We start from the raw sequence: 24,895 nt of genomic DNA, 5'->3' as shown, positions 1-24,895 counted from the left end.
AACTGTCTTAAAGTATACCCAAGTTATTTTGAAAGAATTATTTCACTAAAGATGCCTTCTTTTAAAGAAGAAAGTAAGTGGAAATAGTTGAAACAAATTTTCATTGAAATAGGAGATTTTAATTTGCTTCAGCATTATAAGCAGACATTTTTCCCAACTGTGTTTATATAAAGTAGAATGATTTGACTTAAATCTATTATATTCTCAAGGAGTCTCCAAGCCAGTGATATCTATGTAGATGGTTAGCCGCTGACTCTTGGGATGGAGAGTGATTTTTAGTTTTTGCCTTTTTTTTTTTTTAAGCGTAAATATTCCCACCATGGTCAATTTTCAAGCTACTGACCCAATACCAGTTGGTTCGAGAAATTCTTGAAAATTTAACAGTCAGCTCTCACAGGGCACTATGAACCAGCGCCTTTCCTATCCTAAAGGAAGAGAAAAGCTTCTCTGACTCAAGACATAGTCTCTTTAAGAAAATTTCACTGGTCATTTTGCAGGCACCTGGACATAAACTAGTATGAGACTCGTGTCCTATAAAGGCTTAAAGTCTAACTGGGAAGCAAGACTGTCAAAAAATACAAATCATATGAAGCAAACCATTTCCAAATTGCTTGTACTGGAAATAAAAGCTGAGGGATTCCAGCTAGATTCCACATAACCAACAATTTGTAAGTTAAAATGTAATTGCTTCCCTAGATTTTTGGCATAACATCACCTTTGTTTGATTTTTAAAGTGTTGAACATTTGGTCAAAAAAATTTTTTTGAGAGAAGAGCTCATGCAGCAGCAAAGACCCAGCACAGCAATAAATAAACACATACACAAATAAACATTTTTGAAAGGTCTAATTTAAAAAAAAAAATTGAAATGTGAAATTGAGAACATCGATGATCCTATGTTCCTTGACTGGCCTGGCCTCAAGTTTAGGACAAAACATACATATCTTTAGGGTTTCCTTTCCCATATTGATTAATTCACTAATTAATTAATTTTCTACTCTTATGTCACAAACATGTTTGTTGTTTTTCATCGTTCAGTCACTAAGTTGTGTCTGACTTGTGCAACCCAATGGATTGCACCCCATCAGGCTCCTCTGTCTGTGGGATTTCCAAGGCAAGAATACTGGAACAGGTTGCCATTTCCTCCTCCAGGGGATCTTCCTGACCCAGAGGTAGAACTCAGTGGCTCAAAACAACAGAGATTTATTGTCTAAGAGACCTTGAACTCACTGAGTTCAAGTTGAGGAGTCAGCAGAACTGCACTCCTTCTTAGAAGCTCTGGAGAGAAGCCCTTTCCTTGTCTTTTCCTTGCCTATTCTGTCTATCAAAAGTCCTTATCTTAAAGGAAGCCAAAGTTTGACTTTTTAAAAATAAATACACTTTACTTATTTATCAGCCATGTTGCAGCACTCAGAATCTTCAGTCTTTGTTGCAGCATGAGGGATCTTTAGTTGGGGCATGTGGGATCTAATTCCCTGACCCATGGATCAAAACGCGGGCCCCCTGTATTGGGAGCTCAGAGTCTTAGCCACTGGGCCACCAGGGAAGTCCCGGTAACTCCTTTTAAATATATATTGAGTTTTATGCTTCTGAAGTCTTCTTATATGTCAGCAACTGATTAATATCCTCTGATAAGCTATAGGGTAAAAATATATCAGTGTATCATCTGTATGGGAAATTAAAGGGCAACTTTGATTTCTTGCAAAGACGATAACAGCTATTATCTGGGGACTAGAACATACATCAAGCAGCCTCCATGCTCACCATTTCTTAGCCACTGGACCATCAGGAATGTCCCAAAGTGTTACTTTTCTGAATCAGACACGTAAACAACCTCCTCATCCCTAAGAGTTGGTGATCCCTTGAGATCCCCTCCACCCATCCACTCACCCACAAATGGTCTCAGCTGCTTTCCCTCTGTGAGCAGCTCCTAATTCTATGCAGACTTTTTCCCCATTGAACACAGCATCTCATAGGCAATTACCCCACTAATATACCATCTATATCGTGAACACACTGACAGCATTTTCCTCCCAAGCCTGCTCTTTCCATATTCCCTAGTTCAGTCATCACCACCTTTCCAGGTGGCACAGTGGTAAAGAGTCCTCCTGCCAACGCAGGAGATGCAGGAAACATGGATTTGATCCTTGGTGTGGGAAGATCCCCTGGAGGAGGAAATGGCTACCCTGTATTCTTGCCTGGAAATCCCATGGACAGAGGAACCAGGTGGCCTACAGTCCATGGGGTTGCAAAGAGTCAGACATGACTGAGCAGGCACAAAACACCACCAGGCCAGTTGGGGGAATGCAGGGGTGGGGATGGTCAGCCTCAGTTCCTCCTTTCTCATTGCCCATCCTAAATAAACCTCTAACCCAAACTCTTTTATCTTTATTACTTCTTAAATTAGCTGATTTTCCACAGCTTTCACAGTGCAGTGTGCAAAAGGCAAGGTCGACCTCTTTGGCTTCCCTCCCAAGCATGATGCAGCTTTATGCCCTGTGCCTTTGCTCGGGTAGCCTGCAGTGTCAGAGTACTTCTCCCACCTTGGCCTGACTGGCCCTGACTCATCCCCCAGACTGGGCTAGGTTTCTGCCTCAGAGCTCCCAAAATACCCCATGACTGTGCCATTGCAAATATCTCCTTGTCCTATGGTAACTGCATTGATCACTCCCTCTTACAAACCATGAGAAGTGCCTCAAAAAGAGGAACTGACTCAGTTATCACTTTTCCTTTTACTCCAGCACAAGATTGGGGCATAATAGACCCTCAACACACATCCATTCTAAAAATATTAAATAGATGAATAGCTGATGTCTGGGAGGCTTACAAGAACTTAGAATTCTTTTGTATTTAGATGCTGCAAGTACTTAGCATTTCCAAACCCATAAAGCATTTGAGTTCACTGGTAGTAGTAGAGAACTTCAAAGTGCTAGTAATAATAAATGAAAGGTTAAAAAAAGATTGAACACCAAAGAATTGATGCTTTCGAATTGTGGGGCTGGAGAAGCCTCTTGGGATTCTCTTGGACTGCAAGATCAAACCAGTTCTAAGGAAGTCAGTCAATCTTAAATTAAATCAACCCTGAATATTCACTGGAAGGACTGATGCAGAAGCTGAAGCTCCAAAACTTTGGCCATCTCCCCCCATCCCATTCCTAAAGGTCATCACAGAGCATTGTAGTTCTATCTTAAAATGTTATACACATGGACTATCACATAGTGAGCAATTAACTTTCCAATATTATTCATCAGACTCAGATTATTGTTAAATAGACAAAAGTAAGATGTACTAGCTAAGCTAAGTGATAAAACAGTTACTAAATAAATTATCAAATAGATGACTAAATAAGTTACTTAAATATATAATTAATAGTGTTTCTCAATGACATGTCTTGTTTTTTAATATTTAGATAATTATAAGAACTATGAGGCCAGATTATACTGAACATAAAAAATCAAACTGCAAGTGCCTTTATGAGTTTGTTAACATTTTCTTAGAATGGCCAGATTTCTGCTGGAAAACAATTGCTTGAGAAATAGCACTATTCTCAGATGAGGATTATGGCCAGGACTCAGGATGCAGACTGTCCTGGGAAACAGAAAGAGTCAGCCTTTCATGCTAAGGCACCAACTGAGCAAATTAGTAAGAACTTATTGCTAACCTGACATTGAACACGTGGGTAGTCACTGTTTCAACCAACTGGGGATTGACTAAGCAGCAGATGTGCTTTGAGTTGAGCTGAAAAATAGACTGCAATTGAGATTGCTCATTTTTATTTTATTTTGTCTGCTGTGTTGTGTTCAGTTCTCAAAGGCGTATTTTATGAAGGGTATAGGCAGAAAAAGATGTGCCCAAAGGCAGATGGCAGGAGCCTGAATCATGTCACAAAGAAAGTGAGATCTCCCTGGGTTTGTCTAGCCTAAGGATGAGAAAAGCAGAGAAAACACATCATCCATGTCCAAATATTTGAAGAATGTTTCATTCAGTTTTGAGTAACTCTAAGAAACAAATCAAGATATAGGGAACATGAGAAGTGTTAACAAATGTTGCCAGCAATTGAGCCATCCAAGGAAAATGGTAATGAGTTTCCTGTAATTGAAAATGATGAAGTCTTTGTCCTATTGTCAACTTTCAACAAATTACTTAATAATACCTAATCTGTACAGTGAGGATCATGGCATTTATCCATGCTCCAGCAGATCTTCCTGACCCAGGAATCAAACCAGGGTCTCCTGCATTGCAGGCAGATTCTTTACCAGCTGAGCTACCAGGGAAGCCCCTATTTATTAATTCACACACAGTAATGGTTGATTGAATACTTTGGACACCTGATGCGAAGAACTGACTCATTGGAAAAGACCCTAATGCTCAGAAATATTGAAGGCACGAGGAGAAGGGGACAACAGAGGATGAGATGGTTGGATGGCATCACCGACTCTATGGACATGAGTTTGAGTAAACTCCGGGAGGTGGTGATGGACAGGGAAGCCTGGTGTGCTGCAGTCCATGTGGTCACAAAGAGTTGGACACGACTGAGTGACTGAACTGAACTAACTGAATGATTGATTGGATAGAGTAAAAATTAGGGGAAGACACTGCATAAATTCAGGTGGCATAATACTTTTCTCCACTCATTGTTTTGCTAAAATGTCCACACAGGTTAATCACCAATAGAACTTTGGCCCCTTATGATGTAACAACTATTTTGAAACACCACAAATAGCCAGCTAATAGGTATCAAATCATCCATCTGGCTCTCAAGGCCCTTGGAGTGTCATTCTTCTCTCTCCTCTGTGTCCTTGAGAACAAGTACAGTAGGCTCAATGCCATGGTCAGTACAGGTTGTAACTGGTGTCTGGCTAGCTTCACAGTGAACATTTTTTGAATAATTCTTTATATTTTTGAAATTAGAATATAAAAAGTCTGCACTTGATAATCACAAAAACTCAATAGAACCTGAAGTATTTGACTAAACAGTTGAGAGAAAAGTTGTTGATCACTTTCCTTTTGTAACTCAGATATGTGCAATGGAATGAGTCTGTAATCAGCCTGCTCAGTCTCTTCGTGGAAGTGAGTTTGTCTCAGATGACACATATAACCCGGATATCTTGTGTGATGGGTGATGACTATCTCTATGTCCTTAATTTGGGGGCAATGAACACCAGGTATGGAAGTAGAATCTTTAGATCTTGATACCTCAAAACAACATTCTTTGTTTATGAATGTAACAAGGAGTTTTCCTATTTGGTAGACCTGCAGGTGTCAACAGTTGATATCAACATGGACTAGAGTGTGGTCTGAGGGTCCATGAAAGCTCTAGTCCATTTGAAGACTTTGTGGTCCTGCCCTCAATCAAGCCCCTCCTGGATCACTACACAATCTCCAACCTGCCTGCCTCCTTAGTCCTGCTCAAACCAGCTCCAGTGCTGCTACATAAGTGACTATGCTACAACCAGAAAAATATAACCATGTTATTTCTCAGCTTTAAACTAACATCTCACAGTGCTTTCTGGACAAAGTCCTAATTTATTAGCATGGCATTAGCCCTTCGTGTTCTAGTCCTTTCTTTGCCCTCCAATTTCATTTCTTACCACCCAACATGTCATATCTCCACACATCCAGCCCACTATGCACTAGACATGCTGGTTCTGCACCTATTGTTTCCTCTGCCTACATCTCCACTTCCATCCTTTCTCCACCTCAGCCAGACCAACTCCTAATCACTCTTCAGAGCATACTCTGCTATTCTCATCCAGAAGACACCTTATTTGCTATAATTCCTTAGTTGTGTACCTTTCCATGTATCTGTATCCTTTAACTTTTCTCTTTCCAAAAAAGAGCCCCTTAGAGATGAAACCCACAAACCAAAAAACTTCACCCACTTACAAGTAAAATTTAGTGGATTCTAATGCATTTACAGAGTTGGGCAACTATCATGAGCCCGAAAGAAGACCCCATACCCAATGACCCCTATGCCCCTACCCTGCCTAGCCCTAGGCAACCACTAGTCCACTTCCTGTCCTGATTTAGTAGTCTATTCTGAACATTTCATAAAAATGGATTATAAAGTACATGGCCATCAGTGAGAGGTTGAAGATGGAGTGAGACATCAGAGGAAGACTTGACTTTTCTATTTTAAATAATTCTCTGTTATTTAGATCTTTTCAATGAGATGTATTCACTTCCAGGACCAAAAATAAATAAGATAGAATAGTAGTCAATAGTCTTCCTCATATAGGATACAGTCAATATTCTTGAGTCTTCTCATGGAAAATGGGTAAAGCAGAGTTTCCAAGCATTGGTGAATAATAAAGAGGTTGCAAGTTGTAGAATTTTCAAGTGGTAAAGCTTAACATTTTATATATTAAGAAATGTTTGGCAAAAGTCAAACTACTAGCTGGTTTTCATTTTGTCCTATAATATACTTTTTTGATTTGGTATGCATATATTATAACTAATACTTCAAATGTAAGAAGCCATACTCAGTATATATGTCAACCATCTGCAAGTAAATCCAGCCAGTTAATTGGAAGTGTTCTTTGTGAAATGAGAATCAGAACCACCACTGCCAATGACATGTTCCTAAAAGGATGTGATGATCTGTTGTTTTATTGGCTCTCAGTAGTCAATATCTTCAAGTTTGTTGAATAGAACCTCAAAGAAAGCATATGCTTTGTTTAGTCCAGCACATTCTTGACTGAAACAAACTAAGTGTTCTCTCTGATTGTAATTTTAAGGAGAAAGATTAATTTGACATACAAGGAAGAAGATATAGTACAGCTTGAAAAGGAGAAAATGGAATTCATTTTAGCTAAGGAAGAAAGTTCAAGCTGAACACTGGTCTCATAACTCATTTAAGGCAAGTCTTTTTCCTCAAGTGTTTTCTTATAAATTAGAAAGGAACACAATGTTTTCCACTAAATGCTTCTAAAAGAAAAATTGTGTTCCTTAAACCAGTGCTGAGAGACTTGAAAAACAGAGGCTGGAGATTAGGAACAAGGGACATGGTGATTAAAATCCCTGCAAATCCAAGTCCAGACTGGAGTGAGAGAATGTTATCATCAAGCTTTTTGAAGTTTTAAGTTACAGTGTTTCTGTGCATTTCTCCCATGTGTTGAAGAAACTGAGGATTTGGTAAGTAAAATACCTTGGCACAGCCATCTGGCTGTCTTGGGGTCAGCACTCATCACGAGTGCTCAATCATGTCTATTTGTGACTGCATGACCTGTAGCCCGCCAGGGTCCTTTGCCCGTGGGATTTCCCAGGCAAGAATACTGGAGTGGGTTGCCATTTCCTTCTCCAGGGGATCTTCACAACCAGGGATAGAACCTGCATCTCTTGCATCTCCTGCATTGCAGGTGGGCTCTTTATCACCTGGGAAGCCCCAGTGGGTTGAATGCTAGTCCCTGAAAGATATGTCCACCCAGACATGCAGCCTTAAGCCAAGGAACACCTGCATCCCCAGAAGCTGGAAGAGAAAAGGAAGGAGTCCTCTCGGAGCCCTCCTAGGGACCATGGCCCTACTCCATCTTGTTTCAGACCTATGGCCTCCAGAATTGTGAGAGAATTAATTTTTGTTGCTCTAAGCCAAGTTTATAGCAATTTGTTATGTCAATCTCAGAAGACTACTATACATGAGAATGTGTAATATATGAAATACTCCTCTATGTAAAATATGGAAGTTACGAAACAGTACCTAACATGAAATACCATTTTTGTGAAAAGTACAATATCCACATACACAAATGGTGCAGAGGGGAAAAAAAATCATGCATTTTAAAAGTTGATGGAGAGAAGGGAGTGCAGAGCCAGGCCTCACGCTGTTAGTCAGTGTGGTTGGAGTCCACACGATGGCGGGACCTAATCAGGCCTCGTGCGTGGCTCAGAGCCTCTCAGGCTCCATGGTCCACAGGGCACCATGGACAACAAGGAGTTAATCGAATACTTTAAGTCTCAGCTCAAAGAAGATCCTGACATGGCCTCAGCAGTAGCTGCCATCTGGACTTTGATGGAGTACTTGAGAAGAGATGCAGGGGCGACAACCCAGGCCCTGAGGGCGAATCTCACCAGGGCCACAGAAACCCCGTGGCATGCTCTTCAGAGGCCATGTCGTCGGGCGGTGAGCTCTTCCTGGGCTTCAGCAGCCTTCCCTCCCTGGAATACTCTGATTACTCCAAATGTAAAAAGATCATGAGGAGCGGGGAGAGATTTTCCTCAGGAGGCTATCACTGTCAAGAAATAAAATTGCAGATCTGTGCCATACTTTGAGCAAAGATGGGGCAAGAATATTAACGCACACCTCCTACCCCAGAGTGGTCCTGAGTGTCTTGGAAGCTGCCCTGGCACCAAGAAGCATTTCAGGGTGTACATTACAGAGTCACAGCCTGACTTATCAGGTAAGAAGATGGCCAAAGCCCTCTGCCACCTCAGTGTCCCCTTCACTGTTGTCCCTGATGCTGCAGTTGGCTACATCATGGAGAAAGTGGACCTTGTCATAGTTGGTGCTGAAGGAGTTGTTGAAAACAGAGGAATCATTAACAAGGTAGGAGCTTCAGTTCTCCACAGGTCCTTGCTCACAGTGTGGAGCTCCACTGATGACCTCAGACACCCAACCACATCGTGTATTATGGTTCATTCCTCTAATACCAGTTAGCCTTAGGACTCCACCATCGCAACGAGTGGTCTCCCAGTTCCCCTGAGCCACTGCAGTGGGGTCAGTCAAATTCTGGTCAGATTTCTTTCTGCTTTGGAAACTGATCTGCATAGATTTATTTCAGTTCAGTCGTTCAATCATGTCCGACTCTTTGCGACAACATGGACTGCCACACGCCAGGCCTCCCTGTCTATCACCAACTCCCGGAGTTTACTCAAACTCATGTCCATTGAGTCGGTGATGCCATTCAACCATCTCATCCTCTGTCATCCCCTTCTCCTCCTGCCCTCAATCTTTCCCAGCATCAAGGTCTTTTCAAATGAGTCAGCTCTTTGCATCGGGTGGCCAAAGTATTGGAATTTCAGCTTCAACATCAGTCCTTCCAGTGAACATTCAGGACTGATCTCCTTTAGGATGGACTGGTTGGATCTCCTTGCAGTCCAAGGGACTCTCAAGAGTCTTCTCCAACACCACAGTTCAAAAGCATCAATTCTCAAGATGGCAGAGGAGTAGGACGGGGAGACCACTTTCTCTCCTACAAAATCATCAAAAGAATATCTGAACGCAGAGCAAACTTCACAAAACAACTTCTGATCGCTAGCTGAGGTCATCAGGCGCCCAGGAAAGCAGTCCATTGTCTTCGAAAGGAGGTAGGACAAAATATAAAAGATAAAAAGTGAGACAAAAGAGCTAAGGACGGAGATCTGTCCCGGGAAGGGAGTCTTTAGAGGACGTTTCCAGACACCGGGAAACCCTCGCACTGGCGGGCCTGGGGGAAGTGTTTGAATCTAGGAGGGCAACCTGACTGGGAGGGAAACAATAAATAAAACCCACAGATTACGTGCCTAAAAGCAACTCTCAGCAGAAAAGGACCCCAGACACCCGCATCCGCCACCAGCAAGTGGGGGCGGCACGGAGAGGAGCCGGCGGCATTGCTTGGGGTAGGGTCCGGGCCTGAGTGCCCTGAGGCAAATCGGAGGGAGCTTTTGTGAGTTGCCAACTTGAACTGTGGGAGAGCAGGGAAGAGAGAGAAAATTAACCGGCCCGAACACGCTGCCGGCCGTTCGCAGAACTAAGGGACCGAGAAAGTCCAGAGAAGAGCTCGCAGACTGCGGACCGGCCCAGACCCGCCGGAGGCGGGAGCAGGTCGCGGCGAGACACAGGGCACAGGCACCCGACCGGCGCGGGCGGGGACTGGGGCTGGGGACGCGGAGGGCAGAAGGCGCACGCACCCGACTGGCGCCGGCGGAAACCGAGATTGGGACCGCGGAAGGTAGTGGGCGCGCTGCACCTGGGGAGAGTGCGCCTGTCAAGCTCCTCGCTGCCTGGACCGCTCTGACGGGGAAGGCACAAGAGCAGACACAGCCTTTTGTTCCGCGCTTTTGTGGAACACCCGAGGGCTGGAACCGCGCACAGCGCGCGGTGCTCTCCATATAGAGCAGCCGGGATCCTGAGCAGCGCAGACCGAGAAACCAGCGCCAGCCTCTCCCGGCAGCGCCAGCCCATCCCCGCAGCGTCAGCCCCTCCCAGCAGCGCGACAGAACTAGCTACCTGAATAAGAGTCCACCTCCGCCCACCTGTGTCAGGGCGGAAATGAGGCTCTGAAGAGACCGGCAAACAGAAGCCAAATAAACAAAGGGAACCGCTTCAGAAGAAAGCGGTGCAACAGATTAAAATCCCTGTAGAAAACACCAATTACACAGGAAGAGACCTGTAGATATCGAGAAGTGTAAGCTGGAACGAGGAGATATCTGAAACTGAGCCGAACCGACACTGACCGCAACAGCTCCAGAGAAATTCCTAGATATATTTTTACTATTTTTTTTTTATAAGAAAAAAAAAATTTTTTTTAATTTTATCTTTTTTATTTTTCTCTTTTATTTTCCTTTAAAATTCCCTATTACTCCTCCATTACTCCTTGACTTTCATTTTCATAGATTTTTATGATTTTTTTAATTAGGGAAATTTTTTTTTCTTTTTTTCTCCTTTTTCTCTTCTATTTTCTATTTTTCTTTTTCTCTTATTTCTTTTAAAGTCCTCTAGTACTCCTCTACTACTCCTTAATTTCCATTTTCAATACACTATAACCTTACCAAAAAAAAAAAAGAAGAGAAGCCCTGTTTTTTAAACTGAGCTTCATATATATTTTTAAAATTTTTCTGTGTGTGTTTTGGTTTTTGTTTTTAATATAGTATTTTTAAGAGTCTAATCTCTACTCTAGATTTTTAATTTTTGTTTTTCAATATATGATATAAATTGTGAACATTTAAGAATCCAATATTCAGTTCCCATTTTTATTCAGGAGTGTGTTGATTATTCTCTCCCAATCTTGACTCTCTGTTTCCTACCTCAGAACACCTCTATTTCTTCCTTTCCCCTTCTCTTCCCAATTCAATTCTGTGAATCTTGGTGGCTGTCTGGGCTACGGAGAACACTCTGGGAACAGACAACTGCGTAGATCTGTCTCTCTCCTCCTGAGTCCCCCTTTTTCTCCTCCTGCTCATCACTATCTCCCTCCTCCCTCTCCTCTTCTTCATGTAACTCTGTGAACCTCTCTGGGTGTCCCTAACGGGGCAGAATCTTTTCGCCATTAACCTAGAAGTTTTATTATCAGTGCTGTATAGTTGGAGAAGTCCTGAGACTACAGAAAGACTAAAACTAAAATCCAGAGGCAGGAGACTTAAGCCCAAAACCGGAGAACACCAGAAAACTCCTGACTACATGGAACTTGAAGTAATAAGTGACCGTCCAAGAGCCTCCATACCTACACTGAAACCAACCACCACCCAAGAGCCAATAAGTTTTAGAACAAGACATACCAACCAAATTCTCCAGCAACGCAGGAACATAGCCCTAAACGTCAACATACAGGCTGCCCAAGGTCACACCTAACACATAGACCCATCTCAAAACTCATTACTGGGCACTCCATTGCTCTCCAGAGAGAAGAAATCAGGTTGCACGCACCAGAACACCGACGCAAACTTTCCTAACCAGGAAACCTTGACAAGCCAATCGTCTAACCCCACCCACTGGGTAAAACCTCCTCAATAAAAAGGAACCACAGACCTCCAGAATACAGAAAGCCCACTCCAGACACAGCAATCTAAACAAGATGAAAAGGCAGAGAAATACCCAACAGGTAAAGGAAAATGAAAAATGCCCACCAAGTCAAACAAAAGAGGAGGAGATAAGGAATCTACCTGAAAAAGAATTTAGAATAATGATAATAAAAATAATCCAAAATCTTGAAAACAAAATGGAGTTACAGATAAATAGCCTGGAGACAAAGATTGAAAAGATGCAAGAACTGTTTAATAAAGACCTAGAAGAAATAAAAAAGAGTCAATTGAAAATGAATAATGCAATGAATGAGATTAAAAACACTCTGGAGGGAACCAAGAGTAGAATAACGGAGACAGAAGATAGGATAAGTGAGGTAGAAGATAAAATGGTGGAAATAAATGAAGCAGAGAAGAAAAAAGAATCAAAAGAAATGAGGACAACCTCAGGGACCTCTGGGACAATGTGAAACATTGCCCCAACATTTGAATCATAGGAGTCCCAGAAGAAGAAGACAAAAAGAAAGACCATGAGAAAATACTCGAGGAGGTAATAGCTGAAAACTTCCCTAAAATGGGGAAGGAAATAGCCACCCAAGTCCAAGAAACCCAGAGAGTCCCAAACAGGATAAACCCAAGGCGAAACACCCCAAGACACATATTAATCAAATTAACAAAGATCAAACACAAAGAACAAATATTAAAAGCAGCAAGGGAGAAACAACAAATAACACACAAAGGGATTCCAATAAGGATAACAGCTGATCTATCAATAGAAACCCTCCAGGCCAGAAGGGAATGGCAGGACATACTGAAAGTAATGAAAGAGAATAACCTACAACCTAGATTACTGTACCCAGCAAGGATCTCATTCAGATATGAAGGAGAATTCAAAAGCCTTACAGACAAGCAAAAGCTGAGAGAATTCAGCACCACCAAACCAGCTCTTCAACAAATGCTAAAGGATCTTCTCTAGACAGGAAACACAGAAAGGTTGTATAAACGTGAACCCAAAACAACAAAGTAAATGGCAACAGGACCATACTTATCAATAATTACCTTAAATGTAAATGGGTTGAATGCCCCAACCAAAAGACAAAGATTGGCTGAAGGGATACAAAAACAAGACCCCTATATATGCTGTCTACAAGAGACCCACCTCAAAACAAGAGACACATACAGACTAAAAGTGAAGGGCTGGAAAAATATATTTCACGCAAACGGAGACCAAAAGAAAGCAGGAGTCGCAATACTCATATCAGATAAAATAGACTTTCAAATAAAGGATGTGAAAAGAGACAAAGAAGGACACTACATAATGATCAAAGGATCAATGCAAGAAGAAGATATAACAATTATAAATATATATGCACCCAACATAGGAGCACCGCAATATGTACAGCAAACACTAACGAGTATGAAAAAGGAAATTAATAGTAACACAATAATAGTGGGAGACTTTAATACCCCACTCACAACTATGGATAGATCAACTAAACAGAAAATTAACAAGGAAACACAAACCTTGAATGACACAATGGACCAGCTAGACCTAACTGATATCTATAGGACATTTCACCCCAAAACAATCAACTTCACCTTTTTCTCAAGTGCACACGGAACCTTCTCCAGAATAGATCACATCCTGGGCCATAAATCTAGTCTTGGAAAATTCAAAAAAAATTGAAATCATTCCAGTCATCTTTTCTGACCACAGTGCAGTAAGATTAGATCTCAATTACAGGAAAAAAAATTGTTAAAAATTCAAACATATGGAGGCTAAATAACACGCTTCTGAATAACCAACAAATCATAGAAGAAATCAAAAAAGAAATCAAAATATGCATAGAAATAAATGAAAATGAAAACACAACAACCCAAAACCTATGGGACACTGTAAAAGCAGTGCTAAGGGGAAGGTTCATAGCATTACAGGCTTACATCAAGAAACAAGAAAAAAGCCAAATAAATAACCTAACTCTACACCTAAAGCAATTAGAGAAGGAAGAAATGAAGAACCCCAGGGTTAGCAGAAGGAAAGAAATCTTAAAAATTAGGGCAGAAATAAATGCAAAAGAAACTAAAGAGACCATAGCAAAAATCAACAAAGCTAAAAGCTGGTTTTTTGAAAAAATAAACAAAATTGACAAACCATTAGCAAGACTCATTAAGAAACAAAGAGAGAAGAACCAAATTAACAAAATTAGAAATGAAAATGGAGAGATCACAACAGACAACACTGAAATACAAAGGATCATAAGAGACTACTACCAGCAGCTCTATGCCAATAAAATGGACAACTTGGATGAAATGGACAAATTCTTAGAAAAGTATAACCTTCCAAAACTGAACCAGGAAGAAAAAGAAGATCTTAACAGACCCATCACAAGCAAGGAAATCGAAACTGTAATCAAAAATCTTCCAGCAAACAAAAGCCCAGGACCAGATGGCTTCACAAAATGGCTATTCTACCCAAAGCAATCTATAGATTCAATGCAATCCCTACCAAAAATTTAGAGAAGAGCTAATACCTATCTTACTCAAACTCTTCCAGAAAATTGCAGAGGAAGGTAAACTTCCAAACTCATTCTATGAAGCCACCATCACCCTAATTCCAAAACCAGACAAAGATGCCACAAAAGAAGAAAACTACAGGCCAATATCACTGATGAACATAGATGCAAAAATCCTTAACAAAATTCTAGCAAACAGAATCCAACAACATATTAAAAAAAATCTTACACCACGACCAAGTGGGCTTTATCCCAGGAATGCAAGGATTCTTTAATATCCGCAAATCAATCAATGTAATACATCACATTAACAAATTGAAAGATAAAAACCATATGATTATATCAATAGATGCAGAGAAAGCCTTTGACAAAATCCAACACCCATTCATGATTAAAACTCTCCAGAAAGCAGGAATAGAAGGAACATACCTCAACATAATAGAAGCTATATATGACAAACCCACAGCAAGTATCACCCTCAATGGTGAAAAATTGAAAGCATTTCCCCTGAAATCAGGAACAAGACAAGGATGCCCACTCTCACCACTACTATTCAACATAGTGTTGGAAGTTTTGGCCACAGCAATCAGAGCAGAAAAAGAAGTAAAAGGAATCCAGATAGGAAAAGAAGAAGTGAAACTCTCGCTGTTTGCAGATGACATGATCCTCTACATAGAAAACCCTAAAGACTCTTCCAGAAAATTACTAGAGCTAATCAATGAATATAGTAAAGTTGCAGGATATAAAATTAACACACAGAAATCCCTTGCATTCCTATATACTAACAATGAAAAAACAGAAAGAGAAATTAAGGAAACAATACCATTCACCATTGCAACAAAAAGAATAAAATACTTAGGAGTATATCTACCTAAAGAAACAAAAGACCTATACATAGAAAACTATAAAACACTGATGAAAGAAATCAAAGAGGACACAAACAGATGGAGAAACATACCGTGTTCATGGATTGGAAGAATCAATATTGTCAAAATGGCTATTCTACCCAAAGCAATCTATAGATTCAATGCAATCCCTATCAAGCTAGCAACGGTATTTTTCACAGAACTAGAACAAATAATTTCACAATTTGTATGGAAATACAAAAAACCTCGAATAGCCAAAGTAATCTTGAGAAAGAAGAATGGAACTGGAGGAATCAACCTGCCTGACTTCAGACTCTACTACAAAGCCACAGTCATCAAGACAGTATGGTACTGGCACAAAGACAGAAATATAGATCAATGGAACAGAATAGAAAGCCCAGAGATAAATCCACGACACCTATGGACACCTTATCTTTGACAAAGGAGGCAAGGCTATACAATGGAAAAAAAGACAACCTCTTTAACAAGTGGTGCTGGGAAAACTGGTCAACCACTTGTAAAAGAATGAAACTAGAACACTTTCTAACACCATACACAAAAATAAACTCAAAATGGATTAAAGATCTAAATGTAAGACCAGAGACTATAAAACTCCTAGAGGAGAACATAGGCAAAACACTCTCCGACATAAGTGACAGCAGGATCCTCTATGACCCACCTCCCAGAATACTGGAAATAAAAGCAAGACTAAACAAATGGGGCCTAATGAAACTTAAAAGCTTTTGAAGAAACAGACAAAGGATTAACCTCAAAAATATACAAGCAACTCCTGCAGCTCAATTCCAGAAAAATAAATGACCCAATCAAAAAATGGGCCAAAGAACTAAACAGACATTTCTCCAAAGAAGACATACAGATGGCTAACAAACACATGAAAAGATGCTCAACATCACTCATTATCAGAGAAATGCAAATCAAAACCACAATGAGGTACCATTACACGCCAGTCAGGATGGCTGCTATCCAAAAGTCTACAAGCAATAAATGCTGGAGAGGGTGTGGAGAAAAGGGAAACCTCTTACACTGTTGGTGGGAATGCAAACTAGTACAGCTGCTATGGAGAACAGTGTGGAGATTTCTTAAAAAACTGGAAATAGAACTGCCATATGACCCAGCAATCCCACTTCTGGGCATACACACCGAGGAAACCAGATCTGAAAGAGACACGTGCACCCCAATGTTCATCGCAGCACTGTTTATAATAGCCAGGACATGGAAGCAACCTAGATGCCCATCAGCAGTTGAATGGATAAGGAAGCTGTGGTACATATACACCATGGAATATTACTCAGCCGTTAAAAAGAATTCATTTGAATCAGTTCTAATGAGATGGATGAAACTGGAGCCCATTATACAGAGTGAAGTAAGCCAGAAAGATAAGAACATTACAGCATACTAACACATATATATGGAATTTAGAAAGATGGTAATGATAACCCTATATGCAAAACAGAAAAAGAGACACAGAAGTACAGAACAGACTTTTGAACTCTGTGGGAGAAGGTGAGGGTGGGATGTTGCAAAAGAACAGCATGTATACTATCTATGGTGAAACAGGTCACCAGCCCAGGTGGGATGCATGAGACAAGTGCTCGGGCCTGGTGCACTGGGAAGACCCAGAGGAATCGGGTGGAGAGGGAGGTGGGAGGGGGGGATCGGAATGGGGAATACGTGTAAATCTATTGCTGATTCATGTCATTGTATGACAAAACCCACTGAAAAAATAAATAAATAAATCTCAAAAAAAAAAAAAGCATCAATTCTTCAGTGCTCAGCTTTTTTTATAATTCAACTCTCACATCCATACATGATTACTGGAAAAACCATAGCCTTGACGAGACAGACCTTTGTTGACAAAGTAATGTCTCTGTTTTTTAATATGCTGTCTAGGTGGGACATAACTTTCCTTCCAAAGAGCAAGCATCTTATAATTTCATGGCTGCAGTCACCATCTGCAGTGATTTTGGAGCCCAGAAAAATAAAGTCAGCCACTGTTTCCACTGTTTCCCCATCTATTTGTCATGAAGTAACAGGACTGGATGCCATGATCTTAGTTTTCTGAATGTTGATCTTTCAGCCAACTTTTTCACTCTCCTCTTTCACTTTCATCAAGAGGCTCTTTAGTTCTTCTTCACTCTCTGCCATAAGGGTGGTGTCATCTGCATATCTGAGATTATTGATATTTCTCCTGGCAATCTAGATTCCAGCTTGTGCTTCCTCCAGCCCAGCATTTCTCATGATGTACTCTGCATATAAGTTAAATAAGCAGCGTGACAACAGAGCCTTGACATACTCCTTTTCCTATTTGGAACCAGTCTGTTGTTCCATGTCCAGTTCTAACTGTTGCTTCCTGACCTGCATACAGGTTTCTCAAGAGGCAAGTCAAGTGGTCTGGTATTCCCATCTCTTTAAGAATTTTCCACAGTTTATTGTGATCCACAGAGTCAAAGGATTTGGCACAGTCAGTAAAGCAGAAATAGATGTTTTTCTGGAACTCTCTTGCTTTTTCAATGATCCATCGAATGTTGGCAATTTGATTTCTGGTTCCTCTGCCTTTTCTAAATCCAGCTTGAACATCTGGAAGTTCACGGTTCACATATTGCTGAAGCCCAGCTTGGGGAATTTTGAGCATTACTTTACCAGCGTGTGAGATGAATGCAATTGTGAAGTAGTTTGAGCATTCTTTGGCATTGCCTTTCTTTGGGATTGGAATGAAAACGGACCTTTTCCAGTCCTGTGGCCACTGCTGTTTTCCACATTTGCTGGCATGTTGAGTACAGCACTTTCACAGCATCATCTTTCAGGATTTGAACTAGCTCAACTGGAATTCCATCACCTCCACTAGCTTTGTTCATAGTAATGCTCCCTAAGGACCACTTGATTTCACATTCCAGGATATCTGGCTCTAGGTGAGTTATCACACCATCATGATTATCTGGGTAGTGAAGGTCTTTTTTGTACAGATCTTCTGTGTATTCTTGCCACCTCTTCTTAATATCTTCTGCTTCTGTTAGGTCCCTACCATTTCTGTCCTTTATTGAGCCCATCTTTGCATGAAATGGTCCCTTGGTATCTCTATGCATGAAATGGTCCTTTGGTATCTCTAATTTTCTTGAAGAGATCTCTAGTCTTTCCCATTCTGGTGTTTTCCTCTATTTCTTTGCACTGATCACTGAGGAAGGCTTTCTTTTCTCTCCTTGCTATTCTTTGGAACACTACATTCAAATGGGTATATCTTTCCTTTTCTCCTTGGCTTTTTGCTTCCCTTCTTTTCACAGCTATTTGTAAGGCCTCTTCAGACAGGCATTTTGCTTTTTTGCATTTCTTTTTCTTGGGGATGGTCTTGCTCCCTGTCTCCTGTACAATGTCACAAACATCCATCCATAGTTCATCAGGCACTCTATCAGATCTAGTCCCTTAAATCTATTTCTCACTTCCACTGTATAATCATAAGGGATTTGATTTAGGTCATACCTGAATAGTCTAGTGGTTTTCCCTACTTTCTTCAATTTAAGTCTGAATTTGGCAATAAGGAGTTCATGATCTGAGCCACAGTCAGCTCCCCGTCTTGTTTTTGCTGGCTGTATAGGGCTTCTCCATCTTTGGCTGCAAAGAATATAATCAATCAGAGAACATATTTATACTTATTCAAAACATGCTTTACTTGGAATTGGGTTTTTTTCTTTTTAATGGAGCATATTTGACATCAATATAGTGTTTAAAATTTATCTATTGCTTCACATGGAAAGATTTCATGACAGTTATTGTGTTTGATAAAGTATGTAAAATGTAAAATTTGCCATCATAATCATTTTAAAGTGTTAATTTCAGTGGCATTAATTCCACTCTCACATGGTTGTGCAGCCATAACCACTGTCTGTCTTCAAAACTTTTCCATCACCCAAAAAACTGTCACCTTTAAGCAAAACTCCTTGCTTTTCTCTCCCCCATCCCCTAAGCTGTTTTCTGTCCCTGTGATTTTTGCCCATCCTAGGTACCTTATGTAAGTGGAATCACACAGTATCTGTCTCTTTTTTTTGAGTCTGGTTTATTTCACTTAGCATGATGTTTTCAAAGCTCACCTGTACTGTACATGTGTCAGTGCTTCATTTCTTTTTTATGGCTGCATAATATACCATTGCATGGTTGGACCACATGTGTCTATTCTTCTGTGAATTAATACCTTTTGACTATTATGACTAATGCTGCTAATAACATAGGTGTACAATTAACCTATTTGAGTTTCTGTTTTTGATTCTTTGGTGTATATACCTAAGAGTGGGGAAAAAACAAAAGTAAATGGATACTACTTGCTCTTGAAAATTCTGAAAAACTCCCACGAGTTGTTGGAAGGAACTTTCATGGTTTAAGGGAGAAAAATAATTGCAAGTAAGTTTCAAATAGAAAAAGAATCTGAGGACTATAATGTACCAAACTTTAAACTGTTGGTAAAATGCATGATCATTTTCTTGGTGACCTAGAGACTAATAACTCAGGAATCAACTTTAATAGTCTATGGAAATTAAATTGCTTTGTCCCTACCTAAAACACTTCAATAGTTATATCCACTGCCAAAGCATTGCTTTCTTATCCAGACAGAATTAAATATGACTTCACCTCTTAAAATTCTAATAAAGTGCTATAAATTCAAGAACTGCTGTGACCACTGCTCATCTTTTGCTTTTCTATTAGAGACAGCATGCAGAGTTCCTCCAGTTTTAGTGCTAGGTACTGGTGGCTCAATGGTAAAGAATAAACCCACCGTGCAGGAGATGCAGGTTTGATCCTTGGATCAGAAAGATCCCCTGGAGGAAGGAATAGCTACCCACCCCAATATTCTTGCCTGGAGAATCCCATGGACAGAGGACCCTGGCAGGTCATAGTCCACAGGGTCGCACAGAGTCAGACACAACTGAAGCAACTTAGCATGCATGCATTATGTTCTAGGCTTTGTGCTAAGCATTTTGAATATATTGCTTCATTGAATCCTTACAACATCTCAGCAAAGTAGGAAAAAGATCTGTAGGAAAACTGTAAAAAGTATACATACGCATAATGAAAATACCTTAAGGAAAAAAAGAGAAAGAAATAGAAGTAATATTTGAAGCAATAATGACTGAGACTTTTCCAAAATTAACATCAGACACCAAACTACAGAACAAGAAAGATAAGAGAAAAGAAAAGAGGATAAATGCAAATAAAACTACAGTGGAAACTATCATATTCAAACTGCAGAAAATCAAAGATAAAGTACCAAATCTTGGAAGAAGCCTGAGGGAAAAAATCACATTGCATATAGAGGAGCAAAGATAAAAATTATCATATCAACAACTTCTTAGAAACCATCAAGCCAGAAAAGAGTGAGTGAAATAAGTGTAGAGAAAAAATTCCCCACCAACCTAAAATTCTGTACTTTTGAAATTATCCTTCAAAAGTGAAGAAGAAATAAGATTTTTGTGGTAAACAAACATTGAAGAAATCCATAACCAGGAGACCTGCCTTGCAAGAAATGTTTTAAAAAATTCTTTAGAGAGAAAAAAAATGATGTAGGTCAGAAATTAAGATCCACATAAAGAAAGGAAGAGTATCAAGGAAGGAATAAGTCAAGGTAAACAAAAAGTTTTATTTTCCCTATTGTAGATTGACCTGTTTGTTCAAAATAATACCATGTATTTGATTATGTATACATACATATATATACATGTCAATGTATATGTATACATGTATATGTATATATATATTGGACTGTTGAATGGCATCACTGACTCAATGGACATGAGTTTGAGCAAACTCCTAGAGATAGTAAAGGACAGAGGAGCCTGGCATGCTGCAGTTCATGGAGTTGCCAAAAGTCGGACACGATTTAGTGACTAAACAATGATATATATACACACATATATATACTTACGCATTGTTGTTGTTCAGTCACTAAGTCGTGTCTGACTCTTTGTGACCCATGAACTGCAGCATGCCAGGCTCCTCTGTCCTTTACTATCTCCAGGAGTTTACTCTAATTCATGTCCATTGAGTTGTTGATGCCATCCAACTATTTCATCCTCTGCTGCCTCCTTCTCCTTCTGCCTTCAATCTTTTCCTGATTTTGGGAAAGATTCATACTGCTCATGAAGCAATACAGTGTTATTTGAAAGTGGACTTGGAGTACTGGTAAATGTATATTGCGAACTACTCTAGAGCAACCACTAAAAATGTAAAATAAGGTAATATTCAAACTCCTGGGAAAATGTAGACATGACCAGAGTTAGTTGCAAAAAAAACATGTGGGTAGGTATACATATCTGGAATTTCTTCCTCAATTTAAGCTGCTAAAAGAGAACCTGCTTTTCCCCATAAGAGTTGTTTCCTAAAAGCTGGCAAAACAATCCTGTGGGGAAAAGGATAATATTCATGTAAAAGAAAGCAGTGAGGGCTTCCTTGGTGGCTCAGTTGTAAAGAATATGCCTGTCAATGCAGGAGACGTGGGTTTGATTCCTGATCCAGGAAGATCCCACATGCTGCAGGGCTACTAAGCCCATGCTCCACGACTATTGAGCTATGCTCTAGAGCCCAGAACCTGCAACTACTGAGCCCATGAGCCACAACTACTGAAGCTTGCATATGTTAAACCCGTGCTCTGCAACAAGACAAGCCAACACAATGAGAAGCCAGCTCACTGCAACTAGAGAGTAGCCCTTGCTCATCGAAAATAGAGAATAGCCTGCAGGCAGCAACAAAGATCCAGGACAGCCAAAAATAAATAAGTAAATAAATAAAAATAACCATTCAAAAATCAAATAAAAGAAAGAAGTCATTTAAAATTATATAGCGTATATTTCTAAAATAAAACCTAAATGACTTTCCTGTCTTAGCAACAACAGATGAGACAGGCCAGGTGCAGCACATGGACTCCTGAGCAGCACATCATGCTGATGATGGGGGCTTTATCAATGTCTCCCAACGTAATGGTCCCTGCACTAGATTGAATAGCACGCACTCAAAAATCACAGCTACTCAGAGCCTGTGAATGCAGCTTTATTTGGAAACGGGGTCTTGGCAGGTGTCATCAGGTTCAGACGAGGTCATATTGCAGTTTTTGTTGTTGTTCAGTTGCTCAGTTGTGTCCGACTCTTTGCGACCCCATAGACTGCAGGCTTTCCTGTCCTTCACTATCTCTTGGAGTTTGCTTAAACTCATGTCCATTGAGTCAGTGATGCCATCCAACCATCTCATCCTCTGTTGCTCATTTCTCCTCCCGCCCTAAATCTTTCCCAGCATCAGAGTCTTTTCCAAAGAGTCAGTTCTTTGCATCAGGTGGCCAAAGTATCGGAGCTTCAGCTTTAGCATTAGTCCTTCCGAAGAATATTCAGGGTTGATTTCCATTAGGATTGACTGGTTTGATCTTCTTGCAGTCCAAGGGACTCTCAAGTGTCTTCTCCAGCATCACAATTCTAAAGCACTGATTCTTCAGCACTCAGCCTTCCTTATTGCAGTAATATGGCTTTAAATCACATATTACAGACATCCCCATGAAAGAGGGAAATTTGGACACTGGCACACACAGAGAGCAGAGTGATGCTTCTAGAAGCCAAGACACGCAAGGACTGCCAGAGACTGCTAAACGCTGGGAGGGAGGATGGAACAGAGTCTCCCAGAATCCCCAGGAAGGTATCAACCCTGCCTTGTTTTCAGATTCCTGGCCTCCAGAACTGTGAGACAGTAAATTTCTTAAGCCACCCAGCTTGTCGTACTTTGTTACAGCAGTCCTAGGTAACTAGTAAAATCTCTAATTTGAGTATTAGAAAAACATTCAAACCTGCTGGTGGAATTCTCCTTCTCATTCCCTTTAATTAAGATTGGAAGAACTCATGGCAAGGTGTGCCCACACATGGGTGTTCCTGGGGTGTGCATTCACCTTCCACCCTACTCTCCCACCTCCACCATTTAACTTGCCGGGGGCACAATTCACTGGGATTTCAGACAGCAAAAAATCTTTCTGCAATGCAGGAGACCCAGGTTCGATCCCTGGGACAGGAAGATCCCCTGGAGAAGGGAATGGCGACCCACTCCAGTATTCTTGCTGGAGAATCCCATGGACAGAGGAGCCTGGTGGGGAAAAGTCCATGGGGTCTCAAAGAGTCAGACACGACTGAGCAACTAACACTTTGAGCTTAGAGCTTCAGACAGCCAGAGATGCATGTGTGTATGTGCACGCACGTGTGTGCACTAAAGCTCTCGTCCATCTCAAGGTGGGAGGTTGGAGCTTGTTTTGGAAATAAACTTGGACAAAGGAAGCTCCCTGGTAGTTAGTTCACAGAAGAAGGACTTGCATTATGTTGAAGCCACCTCTTTGCCAACATCTGAGAGACACAGTTTGTTTGTTTGTTTTGTTTTCTCTTAACTGAACCAATTACCAAGTGGTGATCTCACCAGCACAGGAGACCTACATGCAATGACACTCTTCTTGCTGACCATGATCCTGAAGAACTTAAGCATTTAAAGCCCAGAGGCTCCAGACACTGCGGAACAAGAAGGTCTTGGCAGAAGCACAGGGCTGGTGCTCCATATGCCCAGGAGGAGCCTGCAAGAGAGTTGGTTCATGATGACACAACTCAGGGATCCTCTGCTCCCATCTGAGGGAAAATGCTCCAGCATGTGGGGTCAGAAGAATGTTTTCAAGGAAATTTTGGAAAGAGCAGTTTATGAGTCAGGACACAGCCTCAAAACAATCAAAACCATTTGTTTTGCATTTTCTTCAGCCTGAAAACATGTGACGCTGAAGTCAGAAGAGCTGGAAAATCTGCAAGCATCCTGCAGACCTTGGGAGAGCTGTACTTATGAAACGATGCTTCTGGGAAATCAAGGAAAGATGTGCACATTTACATGTAGAAGACAGAATAATTACTCCATTAGTATTATTCATATAACAATGCTCCAAGGAGAAATATCAATTAACATAAATATTAAATGATATCATATTTACTATTACTCATCGAATAGTAAATATGATATCATTTACTATTAGGTAATTAAGAGATTTTGAGAATGGATGGCACATTTTTCTTTGGGTATTTTCTCAACAACTTCATGTAGGAGAGAGGGAACAGGGAGAGACTCTGAGTATTTTTCATCATTACTTATAGATATTTCAAATCTGTGGTGAAATAAGGGCAAAGAAGGAAGGAAAGATGGGAAGGAGGAGGAATGGTAGGAGGGAGGGAAGGAGTGAAGAAAGAAATTCCTCAGTAAATAAAAAGTGTGCATACGTGCTAAGTAGCTTCAGTCATGTCTGACTTTGCAACTCCATGAACTGTAGCCTTCCAGCCTCCTCTATCCTTGGGATTCTCCAGGCAAGAATACTGGAGTGGATTGTCATGCCCTCCTCCAGGAGATCTTCCTGACCCCAGACCGAACCCACGTCTCTTATGTCTCCTGCATTGGTAGGCATGTTCTTTACCACTAGTACCACCTGGGAAGCAAGTAAAAGGTACTAGAAACCAAACATTGGTAGACTATGAAGCCCACATCAGAAGCAGTTGGTCTTCTATGAAAACAGAAAGACAAAGCTACTTGCTGTTTTGATTACTAAAAGGTGGACTCCCGGAGAAAATGAACACCTTTTGTCACGACCACATTTTTCAAGTAAAATTTTCAAATTATTTTTTGTCTGAAAGTAAATGAGCCAATGTTGATCAAGGAGATAAAAAAAATCAACAAACTAAATAGAAACATCCGGTAAAGACTAATGATGTAAGTTACAAATATAGTAGCAAGAAATATAATGTAGA

General features: G+C 40.6%; 1 pseudogene; it reads left to right on the top strand.

Annotated features, from left to right (window-relative positions):
- Positions 1-7,916: 7,916 nt before the first annotated feature.
- The window catches only part of LOC122450927, a 29,282-nt pseudogene continuing 12,303 nt past the window's right edge, over positions 7,917-24,895 (top strand).

The sequence above is a fragment of the Cervus canadensis genome, chromosome 12, assembly GCF_019320065.1.
Source record: "Cervus canadensis isolate Bull #8, Minnesota chromosome 12, ASM1932006v1, whole genome shotgun sequence".
Classification (NCBI taxonomy): Eukaryota; Metazoa; Chordata; class Mammalia; order Artiodactyla; family Cervidae; genus Cervus; species Cervus canadensis.
This window is presented reverse-complemented; position numbering and strand designations above follow the sequence as displayed.